The 19,626-nt window shown below is 38.5% G+C and overlaps 1 long non-coding RNA gene across 2 annotated transcripts in view; it reads right to left on the bottom strand.

Annotated features, from left to right (window-relative positions):
- The window catches only part of LOC148053456 (uncharacterized), a 36,791-nt gene extending 18,640 nt beyond the window's left edge, over positions 1-18,151 (bottom strand). Inside the window, exon 1 of one of the 2 annotated variants that reach the window (XR_015708644.1) lies at positions 17,999-18,151. This is a non-coding gene — a long non-coding RNA (uncharacterized LOC148053456). Of the gene's footprint in view, positions 1-363; positions 638-17,998 lie in introns of those variants that run through there. The other variant, XR_015708645.1, reaches the window with a different exon arrangement.
- Between the last annotated feature and the right edge of the window lie 1,475 nt (positions 18,152-19,626).

The raw sequence follows: 19,626 nt of genomic DNA, 5'->3' as shown, positions 1-19,626 counted from the left end.
TTTTCCAGGCTTCAAAGTTCCTGTTTCCTTTGTCTTGTCACTGGAGTTGCTTATTCCCCATGACAAAAGCCAGATACTTATCTAAGTAATGTGAACTTGCATTAATAACCTACAAGCTGCAGAAATGTTTGGAATGGTGAAATCTTTTCTGTCACAAAGTAGGAAAAGCATCCTTGTTCTCCATAGAAATTTGTGGTCAGTCACCATTTAATGCCTGGGGTTCACGGGAATAAATTCTGGGCCTTTGACTTGACCAACTGTATTTTTAAGTTAAATAGAAAGATGAATTCAAAAGTGTGTTCTGATCCCCTGTATGAACTCCACAGAGAAGAGAAATGACATTTACACTTCATTACATCATACCTTTATTACTGTCTCAAGGATAAGTGTGCAGTTCTACCCAATGTTTTGTGCTGAAGGAATGATAGGCAAACCTATTTATTAAAATGTGAAAGGCATGGTCAGTACGGCCACATCATTTTCCTCTTTCCTTTTACCATGCTGAAACATCTTTCCTTCAATGTTTGACTTCTGCGTTTTGGGAGAAACACAGCATGAGGAGGAGAACACCGGAGAGATTCTTCTCCATGGCAAAATCTTTCTGGAATTCTTCAGCAAATCCAAATATTCCCATCTGTTTTCCTAATAAAAGGTTGAAAACATTAACATAATTATCTCACCACCTCCAAATTTCAAGGCCCATTAATCATTAAAAAACAGTGGTGTGGTATTCATGTAATACTACAATAAACTGAGGCTGGGCACTATTTCATGACACATTCAGTCCTGATTTCATCTGTGCTTTTTTCACTTGTCCCTTCATAAACCTGTTAAACTACATGCTGCTAACCCTGCTTTTTTGCTATTTACCATTTGTATTATTGAAGCATCTGAATGTTAAAAAAAATTTGGCTCCCTGTTGTGCTTGGTGCAGTATACACAACTAGTAAATAATAGCCTGCTCACAAAGAGATTATTACAAAGTAGTATATTAGCATCCAAGAAGAGCTTTTCTGAAACTATGGAAACAACAGAAGCGATAGGTTTTGGGAAAAGTGAAACAGGTAATACATAGTAATTAATAATGGCTTCTCTCACAGAGTATTTCTGTGGGTATTTTAAGCGGGGATAAAAAAGCAAACTTTGACATGAATATGTGGAAATATCAGGGTTATACTTCATCACATATGACAAAACAGCTGCAATCAGGATGTCTAGTACTAGAATGAGAATAGTCCATGGGTGAAGAAAAATTGGTTGAAGGTGAACAGAAGTAAGGATGATGTCAGACTGAAAAACAGAAGAGGACATTTTGAAGAGTATGTAGAAATGGCACAATTTTCTTTTTTTTTGAATGGTAGGGGTAAAAACTGCTGCACAATAGCAGCTGGGAGAGATGAGTGAGAGTATGTGAGAGAAACAACTCTGCAGACACCAAGGTCAGTGAAGAGGCCGCAGGAGGAGGTACTCCAGGCACCGCAGCAAAGATTCCCCTGCAGCCTGTGGGGAAGATCATGGTGATGCAGGCTGTCCCTCTGCAGCCCATGGAGATCCACAGTGGAGCAGATATCCACCTGCAGCCCATGGAGGACACCATGCTGGAGCAGGTGGATGTGTCCTGAAGGAAGCTGCAGTCCATGGAAAGTCCACACTGGAGCAGGCTCCTGGCAGGACCTGTGGCCCTGTGGAGAGGAGCTTACTCAGGAGCAGGTTATCTGGCAGGACTTGTGACCTTGCAGGGTACCCACGCTGGAGCAGTCTGCTCCTGAAGGACTGCGCCCCATGGAAAGGACCCTGGCTGGAGCAGTTTGTGAAGAACTGCAGCCTGTGGGAAGGACCCTGGCTGGAGAAGTTCATGGAGTACTGTATCCCTTGGAAGGGACCCTATGCTGGAGCAGGGAAAGAGTGTGAAGAGGAATGAGTGGCAGAGACAAAAAGTTACGAACTGACTGCAACCTCCCTTCCCCATCTCCCTGTGCTGCCTGGGGGGGAGGAGGTAGAGAAGTCAGGAGTGAAGTTGAGCCCAGGAAGAAGGGAAAGTGTTTATAGATTTGTTCTTATTTCTCATTATCTTACTCTGCTATTAATTGGCAATAAAATAAATTAATTTCCCCACGTCAAATCTGTTTTGCCCATGGTGGTAACTGATAAGTGATCTCCCTGTCCTCATCTTGACCTACGAGCTTTCCATTGTGTTTTTCTCCCCCTATCCTGTTGAGAAGGGGGAGTGATAGAGCAGCTTGGTGGGTACCTGGTGGCCAGCCAAGGTCGATCTGCTACACCTACAGTTAATCCTAGATTAGGTGACCAAGAACAACTTTCAGCAACTCTAGAATCAGTGATGCAATGTGCTGGTTTTGACTGGGGTAGAGTTAACACAGCATATCCAGTTATGTTGTCCTTCTGGTGCAGTACTGCCCTTAGCTTGATTATTGCAGTCCATCTTGTCAGATAATAACCTGATTTTAGTGATTCATACATGCCACTTTTCATCTGGAATATTGTAACTCCATATAAGTGGTCATAACATCTTAGGAAGTTCCAACTAGTGTAAAATACTCCAGTACCTTTCCTCCACAGCACAGGCAGTCGCAAACATTATCAAGTTTATCCTTTCTGCCCTGTTTTGCCTCCCCACAGATTATCAAATCAATTCAAAGTCTTTGTTCTTATCATAAAAGCTCTCCATGACCTGGGCCAAAGCTATCTAACACTGCAAGCAAAATCACAGAGATAAATGCTGTTTCTGTGGTACAGTGGAAATTTGTACAGTGAAGAGAATTATTTGTGTGGAAAACAGAATCTTACACTGGCTGGCAGGACTGTGGAATAAACTTTCTAGAAACTTCAAACTTCACCAGTCTCACTGCCTTCTAGACAAATTATTGTGTTACTTGTACACCTAAACAATGTTTGTATATTCAAAACATCTGCTTCTATGTGCAAACTGCTGGAGGATTGTCTTTGTGGCTGAAACATTTAAGGGAAAATATCTAGATTTGACATATATTTTTATGGGCAGGTAATGTTTGGGTGAAATTTAAACCTCCAACTTTACAATTTGAATTAGTGTATCTAATATTCCTGAAATATCTACAATATTCTGTCACTGAATAGTGATAGATATATATGTAACTAACCTGGTATTATGCACTATTAATGTTATAGATGCTTTCAAAAAAATCTTCTATTTAGCTTTTAAAAATGTTAACATGAAAGCCATATCAGAAAACCATCATACGATTGTTTCAGCTGGACATTAGAAACCATATACTTAGATTGATTCTAATGCTCTGGTTTTCTGAAGATCAGAGGTCTGTGAGAATCCTAATTAAAAACCAAAAATATATTGTTACATTTTCTGTGCAAACAGTGAAGTAAAGAATTGCATCCCAAGAATGATTCTTTTAAAAGATTTTTTTAAAAATCAAATCATAAACTATTTTATCATTTTTTCAATAAATTTATCTTCCACCACACATCTTCTAGACACCCAGATCCTTTTAGTGGTAGGATAATCAAAATAAAATCAGAGTATATGGCTTGATTGACACATAATTCTTCAGACCAAGTAAAGTTATGAGAGCTGAAGTAGAAATTACTGAATTCTAAAGATGACCACCAAAAAATAGCCAAACAGACTGAAAGACAGCAATCCAACACAGCAGTTAAGCACATGTTTAATGTTTATTTCAATGGATTTACCCACAGACTTGGTTTGTAATGCCCTGTGTATTCTGGTCCTGATCTAGCAAAAACACTTATTTATATGCTTAGAGAATGTATATGCTTGAGATATAAATGTGTTCAACTAAATACCTTGATGCTACATGCTCAGAATTAAGCATGTGCTCAAATGTTTTTGCTGGAGATGAAAGACCTAATCTTTTTTGGCAGAGAGTATTGGAATTTTGCACACAAATGAAAGCAACCAAATTTGTAATACTCTGATAACCACCAATAACATTACAGCACAAATTTGAAATTCAAAATGTTACGTTGATGAATGGGCTTGACTGCCAATGTTTTTTGCCATAGACCAAGATATCGAAGGTTTTTTATACACATGGGTATTATGTAAGCATTGTTGATGGTACTAATAAAAATATAATGTCTATGAAGATTCAGTGACTGTAACAAACAATACAGAGCAGCTTTGTGAAAAACTATTGCTAACGGAAACCATCTACTAACAGTATTGTATACTATGAACCATTTTCAGTGAGTCCCAGCTGGTTTATTTAATCTCACAAAGACAGTGAAGATTGTTCATGAGCTTCTGGGAGGCTTGTTATCAGATAACGTATTTGAAGGATTTTATGGTCTGTTTCAATAATTCTACTGACAAGCCCAGCTTGGGAGGATAAGTGAACAAACTCAGTTGAGCAGTTATTGTTGCTCCTGTGTCTTCTGTTTCTGTAGAAACCACTTCCCCAAATTTACTGCAGTAAATTTCTTATTTATAATTTGATTTATTTTTAAGCAATCTTGATAACATTTTTTCCTAAAAACATTTGTCCATACTTTGCCCTCAAAGTGCCATAACCACTTTCAGCCTAATCATAAGGCTGTGTGCTACAGCAATTACCATCTCCCTTGCTGTATGACAATTCAGCAGACTTTATAAGTCCCTAGAGAACAGTTATATAAAAATATACAAAAACAAATTTAAAAAAAAAATAGTTGGGATGCTTCAGAATGTAAACTGAAATAAAAATTACAATCTACCATAGGTAATAGGGGCCAGCAAATGTACCTTCGGCTAAGCATCTCCAGTTTCTCAACAAAATTATTTTCCACTTTTCATTTTGAACAGAGCCAATTTAGGGATAAGGTGGTGCAAAAAGCCATGAGTCTCAATTTGATTCATGCCTCCTTACAGTTATTTTCTGGGTTCTGGGACACTATGAATTATGTCTAGGAAGGACATAGAGACAGAGAAGTCTTTAGAGACGACAACCACTCTCTATCAGACAAACCTCATTTGGAGTATGAGCTGTAAGACAGTGTAAAGGAGGTCTCTGTCATCTTCTATGGGCTGTTCTTATTCTCTTCTTCTCAGCAGGAGCCACCTAAGGCAAACCAGGAAAGTTCCCAAAAGTGCCATGCTGTGCTTTCACCAAGAGAAGAAACTAAGCCACAGAAATGTGGCATTCACAGAATATTTAATAATTTATTAAACCCTAGACCCCACCCAGTTCATAGATCATTTGAGTTGTTTGACCAAACACTTGGCTTAAAAGCAGATTAATTCAGTCTTAGTATGCCCTTGTTCCTAACACAGAGGCTATAGAGCTTGTTATTTGCATGAAATTTCAGAACTGTTGTTATTTCAACTACCTTTTAATTTCTATAAGGATGAGCCTGTTTCTACTGTTAAGTTTATTTTTCTTTTACGATAAGTAGGCCATAAAGACAGCGTGAGGAAAATTCAACATATATGGTGTAAGAAGAAATAAACTACCTTTCAGTAAAAAAATTTTGACACGCTTGTACCACCACTATTGAAAGATCAGTAGTGAGAAACCTAATAAAAAGTAGTTAAGCAATGCTCCATGGATAAAATGCTGGCAGCAATACTGTACACAGTGGGGAAATCAATACGACTGATTGGGGATTCAAAAGTCATGCTGAAGAAAGTCATCAAGGTAGCTTACAAACAGCCTGCAGAGAGTAAGGAAGTGACTTACACAGCACGTATTTGAAAAGAGTGAAGAAGTCCCACCTGCACATTGTCTTACAAAGAGGAGAGAAAAACCCTGAAGACATTCTCACTTTGGCCTTAAGAGATTTTTTTTTCCTAAATAGAAAAGAATAAAACCAATAGGTCTCTAATCTATCAGGTGATGATATTAGGATACACACCACCCTTAATTCACAGCAAATATTAAATAAAAAATGCAAAGCTTCCTTATGGAACAGAAAACTGAAAAGCAGAGATGCTGCTATGCAGCTCCTGTGCTGTGAAAGACTTTCCTTGCCTTTCATACACCTAAGTGATGAAGGTGGAGGTTTTATCAGGTCTAGATAGGGAAGGAACTGAACGTAAGAGACAGCGTCTGCTTTTATAAGAAAGCTGCAGGCATGTGTAAACCAGACAACAGGAGAAAGATTCTCAGAAATATCCAAGGAAATACTTCACTGCACAATCTGGTAAGAAGCTTGGAAATAAAAAATACTAGACCATTTTCTGGATAGAAAAAAGCCTTGAAATTATGAACAAATAAAGAGCCTCCTTCCATTTAATTCATGTTAACTTCAGGCTCTTCTGATCTTTTTCAAAAGAGTGTGTAAAAGACGTACCGGGTGATGTATTCATCACTTGCTTCCAACAAACACGTAAACAAGCAAAGAGATTAACAAACTGATCAGTGAAAATCCTCCAAACAAGCAGTCATTTTTCCTCCTTAGATGCAGAGGTGCAAAGGAAAATTATTTAATGAACCTTAAGCAGCAGGAGGGCTACTTGCAGTCTCTCCCTGACTAGGTACCCTTTCTCTGCCTTGGCAAGCATGGAACACAGGATTACAGAGGAAGAAGACTCAGAGAAATCTTTCTTCTAGTACTACTCCTCATCAAGAATATCTTAATATGTAATCAGTTTGGGTTTTTTTTATTTTATTTTCCCTTGAGAAAAATATTGGGAGTGAGGAGTGGCAGGGGAAGAGAATGAGGAACTGCTAACCCAGAAAGAACTGGGTTTTTAAGAACTGTCAGAGATACCCAAAGTGAAATCCTCTGCTCCAATTCAGACCAAGAATTTAAATCTTCTCCCAGGTGAATGTCTTGCGTGTAGGCTGTCATCAATTATTGGGCTGAGAAGGAAGATATCACAATGTGTATAAGTAATTGTCAATTTACTGGTCCACAGATGGTAGCAAGTTTTAAATGACAAATTTCAAAAAAATGGCAAGAAATTTCTTTAATTACAGAACATTTTTTTAAAATTTGATAGTGTCTTGCCCTTCTAATACCCATATTTTGTTCATTAAAATCAAGCTTTTCCTACAAAAGAAACCCTTACCACAAAACTCTTTCCAGTTCATTATGTGAGTCTTACTCTGTCTGTGGTCTTGCAGGTGTTTTATCCTTAGTTATCTTTAGTTCTTTACCCTTCTTTATCTTTATTCTCCTCTGTTTCCATTTCACTATATGTGCTTTGTGCAAAACCTTAACATTATTTTGTTAACTGAGTGTATTATTGTTTGTTATTGCTTCGACTTGTGTACTACCCTGATGTGCTATGTGCATTTCTATACATGCTTTTGTAAAGCCAAATCTCATCATTCTTTTCTGTCAAGAAAACTATATAGCCACTGATAGTAAATAGGTAAATACTGTATGATAAGAAAGTAGATAGTGTAGAGACAGCAATGATACTCTACTCTCGTAGACATATCTGCTTTTTTTACAATATTGCAGATGCACTTACAACTTTGGTATTTACTTAGTTCTAAAAGTACTTTCTAAAGGTGACTATTTTAAATATCCATTGAAATAAATCACTACACCACTTCACAAAAAACCCACAAATCCTCTCTGTAGCTTCTCCATTTTCAGAGAAGAGAACAAGTAAGCAGTCAGTAAAGAGACAGCAGAGTTACAAGTACAGATGCAGCACTTTGCTAAAATCAGTCTCACCTGGTTTTCTAATAGAGGTTTGGCTGGAGTCATGTCAGCATACAGAACAGTGCCTGCATTTTCTAAAACAAGACATTACACTCACTTCCCATCCTTGGCTTGGATTTTTTGGCTGAAATCATATTTACTTGGAAGCTGTCAGATGACTAGTCCTGAAAGACTGGGCATGGGAAAGATGAGAGGACACGGGATGGGATGTGGGACCATGGACAGGGTTCTTATACAGATGCTGGTAGTGCTTCCAGATACTTGCAATGCAAGCTTGGAACCATTTTGTTTTGCGAAGTATTCTTTACACCAATTTATGGAGTGTTTAGGAGGAATGAACTGACTATCATCAAACATACTGAATATTAGCAGTGGAAGGGCAGATATATTTTTACCAGAAGGACTGATATTCTCCATGAGCAATCAAGCATGGTCCTCAAATGAGTCACTGAAGCAAGAATAGGTGTTGCTGCCAACTCAAGACTCTCTGAGAATTTTTAATACCTTGGGAACAAAATAATGACCTAGCTACACAGGGTAAAGAAAGTCCACCAGCCATATCCCAACTTATAGAAATGACAGAGTGATAAATAGTTGTCCCTACTGTCTTGCCCCATACCCTTTTCATTGAGACTATTGTGGTAAGAGTAGTTACACACCACTAGGAATTATTAGGACATACCGAAAATTTTGACTACCACATCACAAATATGACAGCTGAGAGAAAATTGCAATATACTGAAAGGCAAAATGCAGTTGAGAGAGTAGAGCTATTATGGTGATGTTTGTTCATCAGAGATCATTTACCTGACTAACTTAAGGATGGATTTAATGACTGATGGCCCAACACAATGTCTGTGGTAAGAGATATCTGTGCTATGTGTGTTATACTAGGAGAAGGATTCAGTGCAGGTGGATGTCCAAGGACTAGTTCCCAGAAGAAAAGGAGCATGTAGACAGATAGACCCTGATCCATAATAAAGTGCTAATCTTATTAGCTCTGGATTGGCAGAGCATGAACCTTGGGGAAAGGGTTTCACAGCCTCAGGATACCTGTAAGTATACCTGGGTTACAAGGACATGAGGTTTGTAACAATATCTGTTTAACTGTTAATCAGCATAAAAGACAAACAAGAAACAGGAAAATAAATGAATCAAACACACATATGCACAAACTCTAATGAGCAGTAGATAACAGAGACAGCGACAAAGATCAGAGCTCTCGGGTCACTGGCTGATGGTCCACTGAAGAAACCAACCACACAGGTGAGTGTCAACCAGACCTTTATACCTCATGAGAAGGAAACAGGGTTATCATGGGCCTGACGGGAAAGAACAAACCTACTGTGGGATATTCGAGGGGGATGTTGTTTTGTGTAAAACTTTTTCTGGGATGTTTTAAAAGTATTGTGGGAATGGGCAAAGCTTATTACAGGCAGTAAAAAAAGAGCCAAAGGCAGGGAAAGAGGAGCCTCACAGTAGATCAGGGAAGAACAAATAGGGGAAATTAGAGGGAAAAGGCAGAATAAAAGAGGCCATTTGTGTGCCCTTGGGCTGATTGGCACTCTTGTCTGACTAAGCCTTGCACCTGATCACCACAGTCTGTCCTATCTTCTATTAAACACTATTTTCTGTATGACTTTGCTTTCTATTCCATGATTGCGTGAGATTTCCTAGTGAACATCAAGCTGTACTAGCCAGTGAAGAGGAGACCAGAGTCTGGGAAGACCTAAGGTCAGAGCTGGAGATGGCACAGGAGAGCTGTGCATGGGTTCTGGACAGACTCAAGGCCTGGGTTAGGGTTTGAAGGATCCATGGATGTGTGTGCTTGCAAATTAAGAAAGTGCAGGGATGCATACATCTTTCACTGAAGTATGAAGTGCCTCACTACTGGCTGGACCTGGGAGTAGAAAACAGTAGCCTCCATTTAACAGACCAAGAAGGATCCTCTGGGTCTTAACAGGAAGACTCTTTCTTATTTACTCATCATGATTTAAGAAAATGGATCAAAGGACTTCAGCATTCCATAAATGAGGTTATATGGTAATGCAATAGATAAAGACAAAAGCATAACTTATGTTAATACATGTTTTTAATATAAATTACAGTTGCAGTCTGACATGCAAGCTGACTTCAATGGCTCTGTTTTACTTTGAGACTGAGGCAATAACAGTTTTGCTTCAGATGAGTAGTCCCTCTGTGTGTCCAGCCACTGGGTTGCATGGCGTGTTATTGTACATTTGTTCTTCCTCTTGTACTCCAGTGTGGCTCCTTGGAAGCTAACATGGCACAGCTGTTTTCTGAACCTGCTTGTATTCCTCACCTCAGAACCTCAGAACTGGGAAAAATTGAAAAATGCAAATCCCATCAAAAGGAAAGGAAGGTAAGCAGTGACAATCACACACTGGGTTTTCTGTTTGCTTTTTTATTTATGGGAAATGTCTGTAATTGGAGGTTGGTAGTGTCTATCCACCAAAAAGTGTTGCACTGCAATGTCTCTAACATTGCCTTGTACTGATTTTTCAAATAACACATCAAACGGTGTTTTTCTAAAGAAAATAGAGTTTTGCCATTTTCTTTAATTATAAAATGGAATAAATGTGTATTAGCATATATTTCCCTACAGTAAGTACGTATTATCAGATCATCAAAGGTGGGCTCACTAAACATGTGATTTGATATGCCTTAAAACATTCATTTAGATAGTGTAAATTGTGTAAATGAACACAATTATCACTGCAGCTAGCTAATGATGACACGGTAAAGGTTATGTTGTTGTATGACAAGTTTCTTTTGACTAATAATAGTTATTGTTCTATTATTTCACTTAGTTGAATTGAAGTGAAGGGATTCACTGATGTGATTTAATATTAGGCTTTTAATTTACATTTGTTTTGCAAAACTGTCATGAAAATTTACTAGTAGAGGAAAAAATCCATTAACACTACTCTTCACAATAGTGACCGGTAAAAATGATAATACTTAGGTATTTTAATCAGCTGTCAAAGGCGGCCCATTTAGTCTGAATGACTAGAATTTGAAAAGGCAGATTTAAACAATGCTTTGTTTAAAGTCAAGGCAGGCTCCATCAGGAAAATTTCATATGCAGATTTCAAGTACAGCAAAGTTATAGGCAGTTTTTGTTATGAATTTAAACTTGAGGGTTTTTTTTAACTACCCAAGACTGAAAGCAAATACTGGAAAATTAAAAAATAAATTAAAATAAGCTATGAAATGCATTGGATGTCAAGGATCCCAAACAAAATTAAACAGTAGTTTGGCACCTAGGATTCTTAGGTACTCCTGCCACTACTGATTTCACTGTTTATGGCACTGTTTGTGCCAAACATATTTGCGAGTTAAAATGGGGGATCCCATGGCTGTAATTGTGTACTTTGTAGTGCAGCTTGGCTTTATGTGTTTTTTTGTTTATTTAGACAGAACACTGTAAGAATGGGGTTCTCTGACAAAACGGACTCTGTTTAGGGTAACAGTCACATGTCCTGGAAGAAACACATGACAGTTATATAATTTTGATAATTTCGAAGTTTCTTCCTAAATACACAACGGCTGGAGATGCAAAAGACCTCTTGAATTGTCAAATCCATCTCTTGCCAAGCAGAGATGTTACCTCAGGGAGACATCCATTCCCTGCTCACACAAAATGAGAACTTATACATACAATGTATGCTGTTAGGCTGCATATATACATATATACATGCCCAGCCACATAGGTTAACCCCAACAGACACACCCAGCACTTGCACAGACACAGGCAACACCAATGGCCTCAGCCTGTTTCCCCTCCCTGGCTGAGCAGGGTGGAGGTCCAGAGGTGGGAATACACATACACAGATGTGCAGTGTGGTTCCCCTCAGCAGCTGGGATCAGACACCCAGTCAGCCCAGTAGCTGCCTTTGGATCCCAGCCTTCCCAGTTGCTGGCACCTGGGTATGTGAACCTCTGAGACCACAGCCCCACTCCACTTGTTGGTGCTCAGACCTACACACACACGCATATGCACATAGAGAGCTGACTGGGACTCCCCTGGTCCCCAATAGACACCCGCCATAGTCTCATCCTTGAAGAAACCTCCCCAGCTCCCTGTATGTGTCACCTGCTCACCACCTCATCTGGCCAGACCTTCGCCAGCTCTCGCACACTCACCCACACACCTGTGTTGGCTCCCAGTGCTGCACTGCAGACACACGGGCTCTGGCCCTGGTCCCACCTGGAGCTGGCACTTGGTGTCTCTCACTGGAGTCTCCCTGGTCACTGGTACCCAGGCACATGCACCCTCTGGCCCATGGTCCAGACCAGTTGCTGGCACCCTTACACGTACTCGCCCCAGGCTGGCACCGCCCACCTGTGGGCACCTACAACCCCCGTGGGGGCATGGTCAGACAGGCCACTATTTACACACAACCAGCTCTGTTTGTTTGTCCTCTCACACCTCTATTTTCCCACAGTTGTTCCACCCCAAATCATCTAAATCCATCCCCTTCCCCACCTCTGGTTTCTTCCCTAAACACACCATAAGTCTTGTGCAATCCCAAAATGCTCTTCCCTGCCATCCCGTAACATTCCTATACCTCAGGCAGTAGCCCCACCAGTCCAGCAGTGGATCTGGAGCTGCTTCTCTTGGACCATTGTGGTAAGTGTCATATCTGGACACCGGGGCTGAGGCTGCCCTGGGCCAGCCTTTAGTTTGGGTTTCTGCCTGACCTGGGGCCTCTGTGTTCCTCTGGGCTTGTGGAGATAGGGTTCTGGGATGGGCCTGGGAGGAGCTGGGGCAAGGTGCTGTTTGAGCTGCCCCATCTGCCATTGTCTCTTTGCTCCTTTGTGTATGTGTAGACAAGTTTTTACACCACATGACATGGCATAGTCAATACAATATTTGATATTTAAAACATCTATTAAAAGCAAATATTATATTTAGAAACTAAACATTTTGCAGAAATGCAACTAGAAAAAGCCTGTTTTGTTCAATACCTTTTTTATTAACACTAGACAAAACACAACTTCAAAGGAAAGTCAGCCTGAAGAAGAAACAAGTCAAGATATTTCTTTTTGATTTAATAGGAAAATTGCAAACTAATTACACAAATACCCTGTAATTCTCTTCAGCCATAAAATGTCCTATATTGAGCCTACTGTGATCCAAAACAGAAAGCCTGTTTTAATCAGTCATCTGCATTCTCAAATATTTTCTGTGCTGCATTAGTACTAATGCCACTTCTTTCAGAAAATATGTGTCCCTGAGTCTCACGCTGACAATTTGTAAAAGATGTTTTGACAGCATGGTTCAAAGATGAGAATTAAGGGAAATTCCTATTAATTTCAAAGATATCAGCTAAAATGGCTGAAGTTAATCCAGAATCTGGCTGCAGACAGTGGGCTATAACATAGTAAGATCCCTTGAAAACACCTGAACTGTAGGAAAACTTGTTTATGCCTGATGCACAGCTGTGGCCACACGTCACCCCAGAAGAAAACTGTTGTGAAAGGCAAAATCCATATAGAGAGCAGTCATAGAGACAAGGAATGGTTTTCAAAGGCATCCATATTTTTTTCAGATGTGATTTTTCACTCACAATGAAAACTCTGAGGGCAACACCATGTGTCCAGCTAGCTGCAGACACAATATTACATTCTCACACAGTAAACCAAGAATCTCTTTGAAAATAATTTTTTCCCTATCAGCCACCAGGAAGCCATGTTACTGAATCCAGTAAATCTACTGAGATTCTCTAGAGAGCTCTTCAGGGAAACCAGCAAAATATAATTTTCAACAGCCTTCTCTGTCTAAGCTTCCTTCTGTCCTTGATGTACTTTCCCTTTGAGGCCAACATCAGGTAGTACATCCCTACTCTCTAGTGCTGAACCCTTTGAATCTTGTTTATTTTCATTGCTATCTTAAAACCTTCTATCATTCTTATGATGACATTTTGAAATCCACTAAAGTAATTTTCTGAACTGTTGTAAGACTTCACACAAAATGAGGGGAGGGGGCATTATTATTTTTATCTCTCCTTTTTGTTGTTTGGTTGCTGGGTTTTTTGGTAGATCTCAGTTTTGTCTCACCTCATTTATTTTTTTTTTTCTTCACATAAATGATTACTGAGGACAGCTAAACTTAGGTATATTTTTTATCTGGAACTGATACTAAAAATGCTCTCAGAACCAATATAACTTTAACTGCTAACAGAAATGCAAAATATCCTCCTGGAGATGTTTCATCTCTGCGTGAAACAGCATGGATGCTGCTAGTAGAAGAATCTCTGTTTTCAGGTTCACCAACAGAGAAATCTGGCAAATATTCTGTCTTCTCTGCCTGCTCTTTTCTAACAAAAGAGTTGTGCACACACTTTCATCCAAGCACACATGAATAAAAGGACTTATAAGTTCATGAATTAATAATGGCACCATAGAGAGGTGTTTGTGAAAAAAGCATAAATACAAGATAGAGGAGAGAATAACAGATGAGTTTCACTCATATGGGACAAGTTTGATTATGCCATAGCCGCATGTACTTATCCCAGAATTTTATGTGGTTTTTTTTTTAAATATCCCAGATTTTACAAGATATTGAATGCCTCCCACCTTAAATGTTTGTTTTCAAATCTTTCTTTCCTAGAAATAGTTTTAAGAGTCTGTAGTCTGGTTCCCTGGTTATGATGGCCCATGACTTCACCTTTATTGCCACTTGAGAGCTGGAGTATTGCTTTCTTCAACAGTACTGTCACTTAATTCACATGAAGACCCATAGAGCTCCTTCAGTGTTATTACACAGAAACAGTTGCCTTGATCAGTAGAGAGGATTTAAGTAGTTGTATTTTATGCTATCAGGACACATCCTCATATTGTTAACACTGATCATATTCAACCTTATGAATAAGCTACTAAAAATGAATTTCTTTTATGTGCATTCAAAATGCAATCTATGTAATCAAAATCAGCTGGCTAATGTATCAGTCTGTGATAGAACAGTATTTGGCAAGTAGAAAGCTTTAGGGAATATCCCACAGTTTCACAAGTGTGAATGGATGAAAGTGAAAATTGAAAATACATTCTGTTAATCAAGTATATGCCTTTAGGATGTAATTTGGCAAACATTTTACTCTAGTCTTTCTTCTTTTTTTGTTTTCATTTGACTCAACCCCAGCCCCAATAAAGTCCAATTAAGTCCATTCAGATCATGTGGAAGGGTGCACTGAGTGTGAGATTTGAAGGAGAAGTAAAAAGATTGCTTAAAATAAAGTAAAACTCAGCTGTGCTGCAAGTGAGAGCCAAAAAATAAATAATCAGCAAAAATGAGTCCTGTTTGTATTTCAGCAAGAAGTCTACATTAAAACAGTTAATATCTTAGGGAAAAAAATGAAGTCAAGAAATCCAGAAATAATTTTCATGAATTTCCCATGAAGAAATATCTGAGCATTCGTATTCCAAACTACTTCTGATATTCCCAATCCTTTTCTGAACTTGCTTGTTCAAAGGCTCCACTTGTTCAATGTTGTCTTACATCAAAGATTATTCTGGAAAGAAGTTGGCAGGTTGCACATTGGTTCATTTTAGAAGTATGAATACCATTCATTAGAATAGCTTTTGAAATTAATTGCTTGCAGCATTTGGGTGAATGGTGCATTTGTGGCTGATGTAAATCACTCATTCTTTGCTTGCTTAGTTTCACATCCTTTTGGAGATGGCTGCAGTCCATGGTTCGAACCCCAAAATATAGTAATGGTGGTACAGTTAATAAAAGTAATGTTGTGTGTTGGAATCCTAGTAATAGAAAACTCAACAGCTCATGCTTCTTATCAATAAACTAGACAGAAAGTGCCTCCACACTGGAAGAGAATTATCTGAAAAATTACATTGCACAAACAATCCTGAGCCAAATGTCTGGCAGTTTATGATTAGTCAACAGCTCATGATCATTAGGCATACCCCAGAAGACAATATTCAGGAATTTGTTAAGGAAAGGGTAAAGCAAAGACTTCACATTTCCTAAAGAATTTTAAAAACTGTATTGTCAGCCTTCCTTTCCTCTTGCCATAAACAAATCATTGGTCCTGCACATTTTATGGCACTTCTATACCGAAAATTAATTAGAGCATTGGTCCAGATAATTTCCCAATTTTTATTCCTAAAATATTATACAGATGCAAGTGTTTGTGCATAGAATTGTAATTCAGTGATGCTGCAAATATGCATGTGAACTTTTCATGGGCCAAATCAAACCTACAAATGTAGCAGACAGAACATGGTCCTACATGTGATAGTTTAAACAAAGCTAGTCTTTTCATTCTCATGAACTTTGAAAATGCCAGTAATTGTGGGTTTGGTCCCTCCTAAATGGCTCATGTATATAGAGTGAAGTCACTGAAAAAAAAATCACTCTTGCAGAAAAGGTGAAGTTAGGACTATGTCTGCATTAGGAAGAAGTGCAGCCCAGTAGCTGCATATTTGTAAAGAGAAGCAGCACTCAGAACTTTACATTCACACTATATGACTTTGAGGGGTTGCTACTTCAGACTAACATGTTTCTGACTCTGTGAACTGACAACCTGTTTGCAGCTTGATCACAGGTTTTGTATTTCTGCAGCACATCTGCCAGTGTACATTTATCCAAAAGGAGCCCGGTTTGTGAGATCCTGGATTACTTCCAGTGTGAACAAATGCACAGGAAGGGGAGGTGACTGGGAAAGTCACTTGAAAAATGCCCTCCTGGTCTAAAGAAAAAATCCTAATGCAAATACACCCTTAATGCTGCAGAAGATAAATCCCACCAGAAGAAGGACATCTTGATTTGCTTCACACCTTTGCCTGATCTGGATTGGTAGCCCCCTTCAAAAAGATAGTCCAAATCACTAGTTCAAAGAGAAGATGCCTTAATTCTTGTTTACCAGGGCAATTTCACTTTGCATACCTAATTAAACATGCACTGGAGCAGGGATTGGATTTAAGACCACTCACTTCTGAGGTGAGGGTGGTAAATTAAATATTCATTATGCAAGAACATTCATTGTTCATATGAATCAAGCAGAAAGTAGGTCTCTCTCTTTTTTTTTTTTTAGATGTCCTAACCAGGCCACTGAATTGCTCTCAATAAATATTTGACTATACTACACAAGGTGAATTGTCTTCAACAGGATAGACTGAAAGCAAGTCACTGCAGAACACCTGAAGGAATGGTGTGTAGGCTCCTCAGGCTTAATCTACAGGAGAGAATGGTATTCCCAAATTCAGGTACAGATTATAATTTAATGGTTCAACCACTTTACTGCCAGAATGGAGGGGGACTCAAATTCTCTTAAGCAGAAAATCATTTGAATCCAAGTCCCTTCTATAGGGAAGGGACTACCTTCCAAGAAAGCAGATGCTTCCTGCTCCTCTGCAGCTGCATGCAACAAGTGCTCCATCTCCTTTGCTTTTTACACAGCCTTCTCAGTATGATAGAAGTAATTTTTTCCACAGTAACTGGAATGTTAAATAAAAAAAAAACACAAAGTGAAAGTGATGTTTGTACCTCTACTGAGTCCTTATGAAACTGCGTTTGTTCGAAAACTTTTTTTTCCAATAATTACCATCAATTTCAAGGCAAGGAAGGCATGAGGAGGAACTGAATATTATAGCATAGAATTTTACCTACCTCACTGGCACAAGGAATGCCAGTGAGGTACCCAACAAACAAATTAAGTCATCATGTCCATATGCGTTATGGATTGTATAACTGGTATTTTCTGAAATTATATTCAGTTCAATTATTATTGTACTTGCATTGCCATTTTAATGAATAATAATTAAAATGTGTTGCAGTTATGTATCATTTTTATCTTAATATTTTAAATTTCACTGTCTTTGTAGAAGCCTCAGAGCATTCTTAACTAAGAAGGTAAGTCTAATTTTGCATTTCTGCATAATAGGATGAATATTAACATAAAACACTAATAGTCTGGGATTGTAGAGCCTTCATACTTTCCCCACCCTGTGCCTTTTTCTCTTCGTAAATATATGAAGAGCCATCTCATTGGTCTGTTTGAAATCTCTTCTTAATACCTCATTCTTCTGAAATGTCTTAAAAAACCCATGGAAATGACTAAGGAATAAGTGTGCTGTGACCTCAGTTTTTCAAGAGACTCTTGTAATTATCCTTACAGTGGGTATTTTACACTGCATCAAATCTTCTCATCTAAGACAGTATTTAAAGAAATAGATTTTGCCTAGAGGGTTTTCAGAGCATAAAACCTCTTCTAGAACAGTGCAGCTATGGCAGACCAGCCCCACTGTGACCAGCAGGCAGGTAGCGCAGCCGTGGCCACACTCATTTCCTCGCATGAAGCCAGAGCTCCTCCCTGCATACCCTTACCTGGTTATGTCCTCTGCTGCTTCCATGAGTGTCAGAAGCTGGAAGGCTACATACAGGATGAGCCAGTAAGAATTTGTGGTGCTTCTCTGACAGTTTAGGAGTACCAACGTTGTGGCAAGGCAGCACAAGGAAGGGTTTAATGGGGAGGTAAAAGCCTCCTGGATTCTTCTACAGGGCTAAAATGCATGCACTTGGTGCCACCCTGTGTGTCTCCCTGTGACAATGATAACTCCCTCCCTCAAATGCAGAGTAACCCTTTCCATTCCTACTGCTCCTTTGCTTCTTTACACATCTTAACACATCTCATACAACTGCTAAAAGCAGTATCCATGTTGTGAATGGTGAATCTTCTTTCCTAGCAGATTAGAGTTCCCATTAAAGGTAGATTGGGCAGATTTGCAATATATTTCATAAAAAGAAAAGAAATCTTGCAAATATAATATGTACACTAAAGTTCATAGTTGCATCTATTGAATGCAGGAACTCTAGCACTGTTATATATGTTAACACATCATTAATTCTTTGTTGAAAGTTCAAAGGAATTAGCTTAACTTATTGTGCTTTTTAACTAAAGAAATGCATTATTATATGTTTAAATATGTGTCATCATCTCTGAGAAAGATTATCTCAGAGAACGGTCAGTACTCAGTTTAAAATACAAAAGGAAGACCTACAGAATGCAAATAGCATGCATACAAGATTACAGTCCAGGTAAATGTAGAAGTATTGACATAAATGTGTGCAAATCACAGTAAACTCCAATTTATGCTGTGAAATAGAAAGCAAACTCTTTTTTGTTTTTTTCAGATTTTTTCTTGTCATTGGTAAAGAATTTTTTTTCATTAATTTTTTCCTTCCAGAAGTGCAAGTTTCTTCATGTCAGAGATTATGCTTGCCTTGCACAGTAGAGGACAGCATGCATTTTTTTCTTTTACTGCTGACTCTATCCACATTTTGCCTGATATGCTTTTCCATCCCCACCTTCACCTTCTGCACCTTGTGAACATAAAAGATAAAAAATAGATTAAATGCAAGGGAGCTGAAGAAACTGAAGTGATCACATAGGTTTGCTTTCCTGTGCTCAAAGTAATATTGTCACTTTCTCCAGTAAAAAGAGTCTCTCATATACATGTAGGATTCAAATGAAAGTGTATCATTACATTACAAAATGCAAGTCCAGATTTTGACTTAGTTCCTTATCATTAAAGTATACTAATTGCAATTAAAGCTAACATTTGACAAAAATAAAGGGAGCAGAATCTGACCAAAAAAAATGTCTGGGACATGCAAACTTTGTGTATTGACCATGATTGTTATTTGAACAAGCTGTCTTAAGATTCTTCTGAAACAATTGTATTCTGTAATTATCATTGTTAGTGCCTATTGCAAAGAAAAACTTTATTTTGCATAAGAGAAAATATTACTCTTTGGATTTCAATCAGTTTGATACCCTAAAGGATTTTTTTTGTCTTCATATTTTAAAGTGCAAACAGAATTACCTCTCCCCCCACCCCCCCAATATACTTACTTTCTCATCATAAAAGAAATAGAGGTATCTATCAATACATATTTTGTCATTGATTTCTACAGGAGTGTTGATTAATGTGCTGCTGTAAAACAGACATTCT

Source organism: Nipponia nippon, unplaced genomic scaffold (genome assembly GCF_047370975.1).
Source record: "Nipponia nippon isolate SJK-2023a ecotype South Korea unplaced genomic scaffold, ASM4737097v1 scaffold_4, whole genome shotgun sequence".
In the NCBI taxonomy this organism is placed as follows: Eukaryota; Metazoa; Chordata; class Aves; order Pelecaniformes; family Threskiornithidae; genus Nipponia; species Nipponia nippon.
The sequence above is the reverse complement of the archived record's forward strand: the minus strand, read 5'-3'. Positions and strand labels throughout refer to the sequence as shown.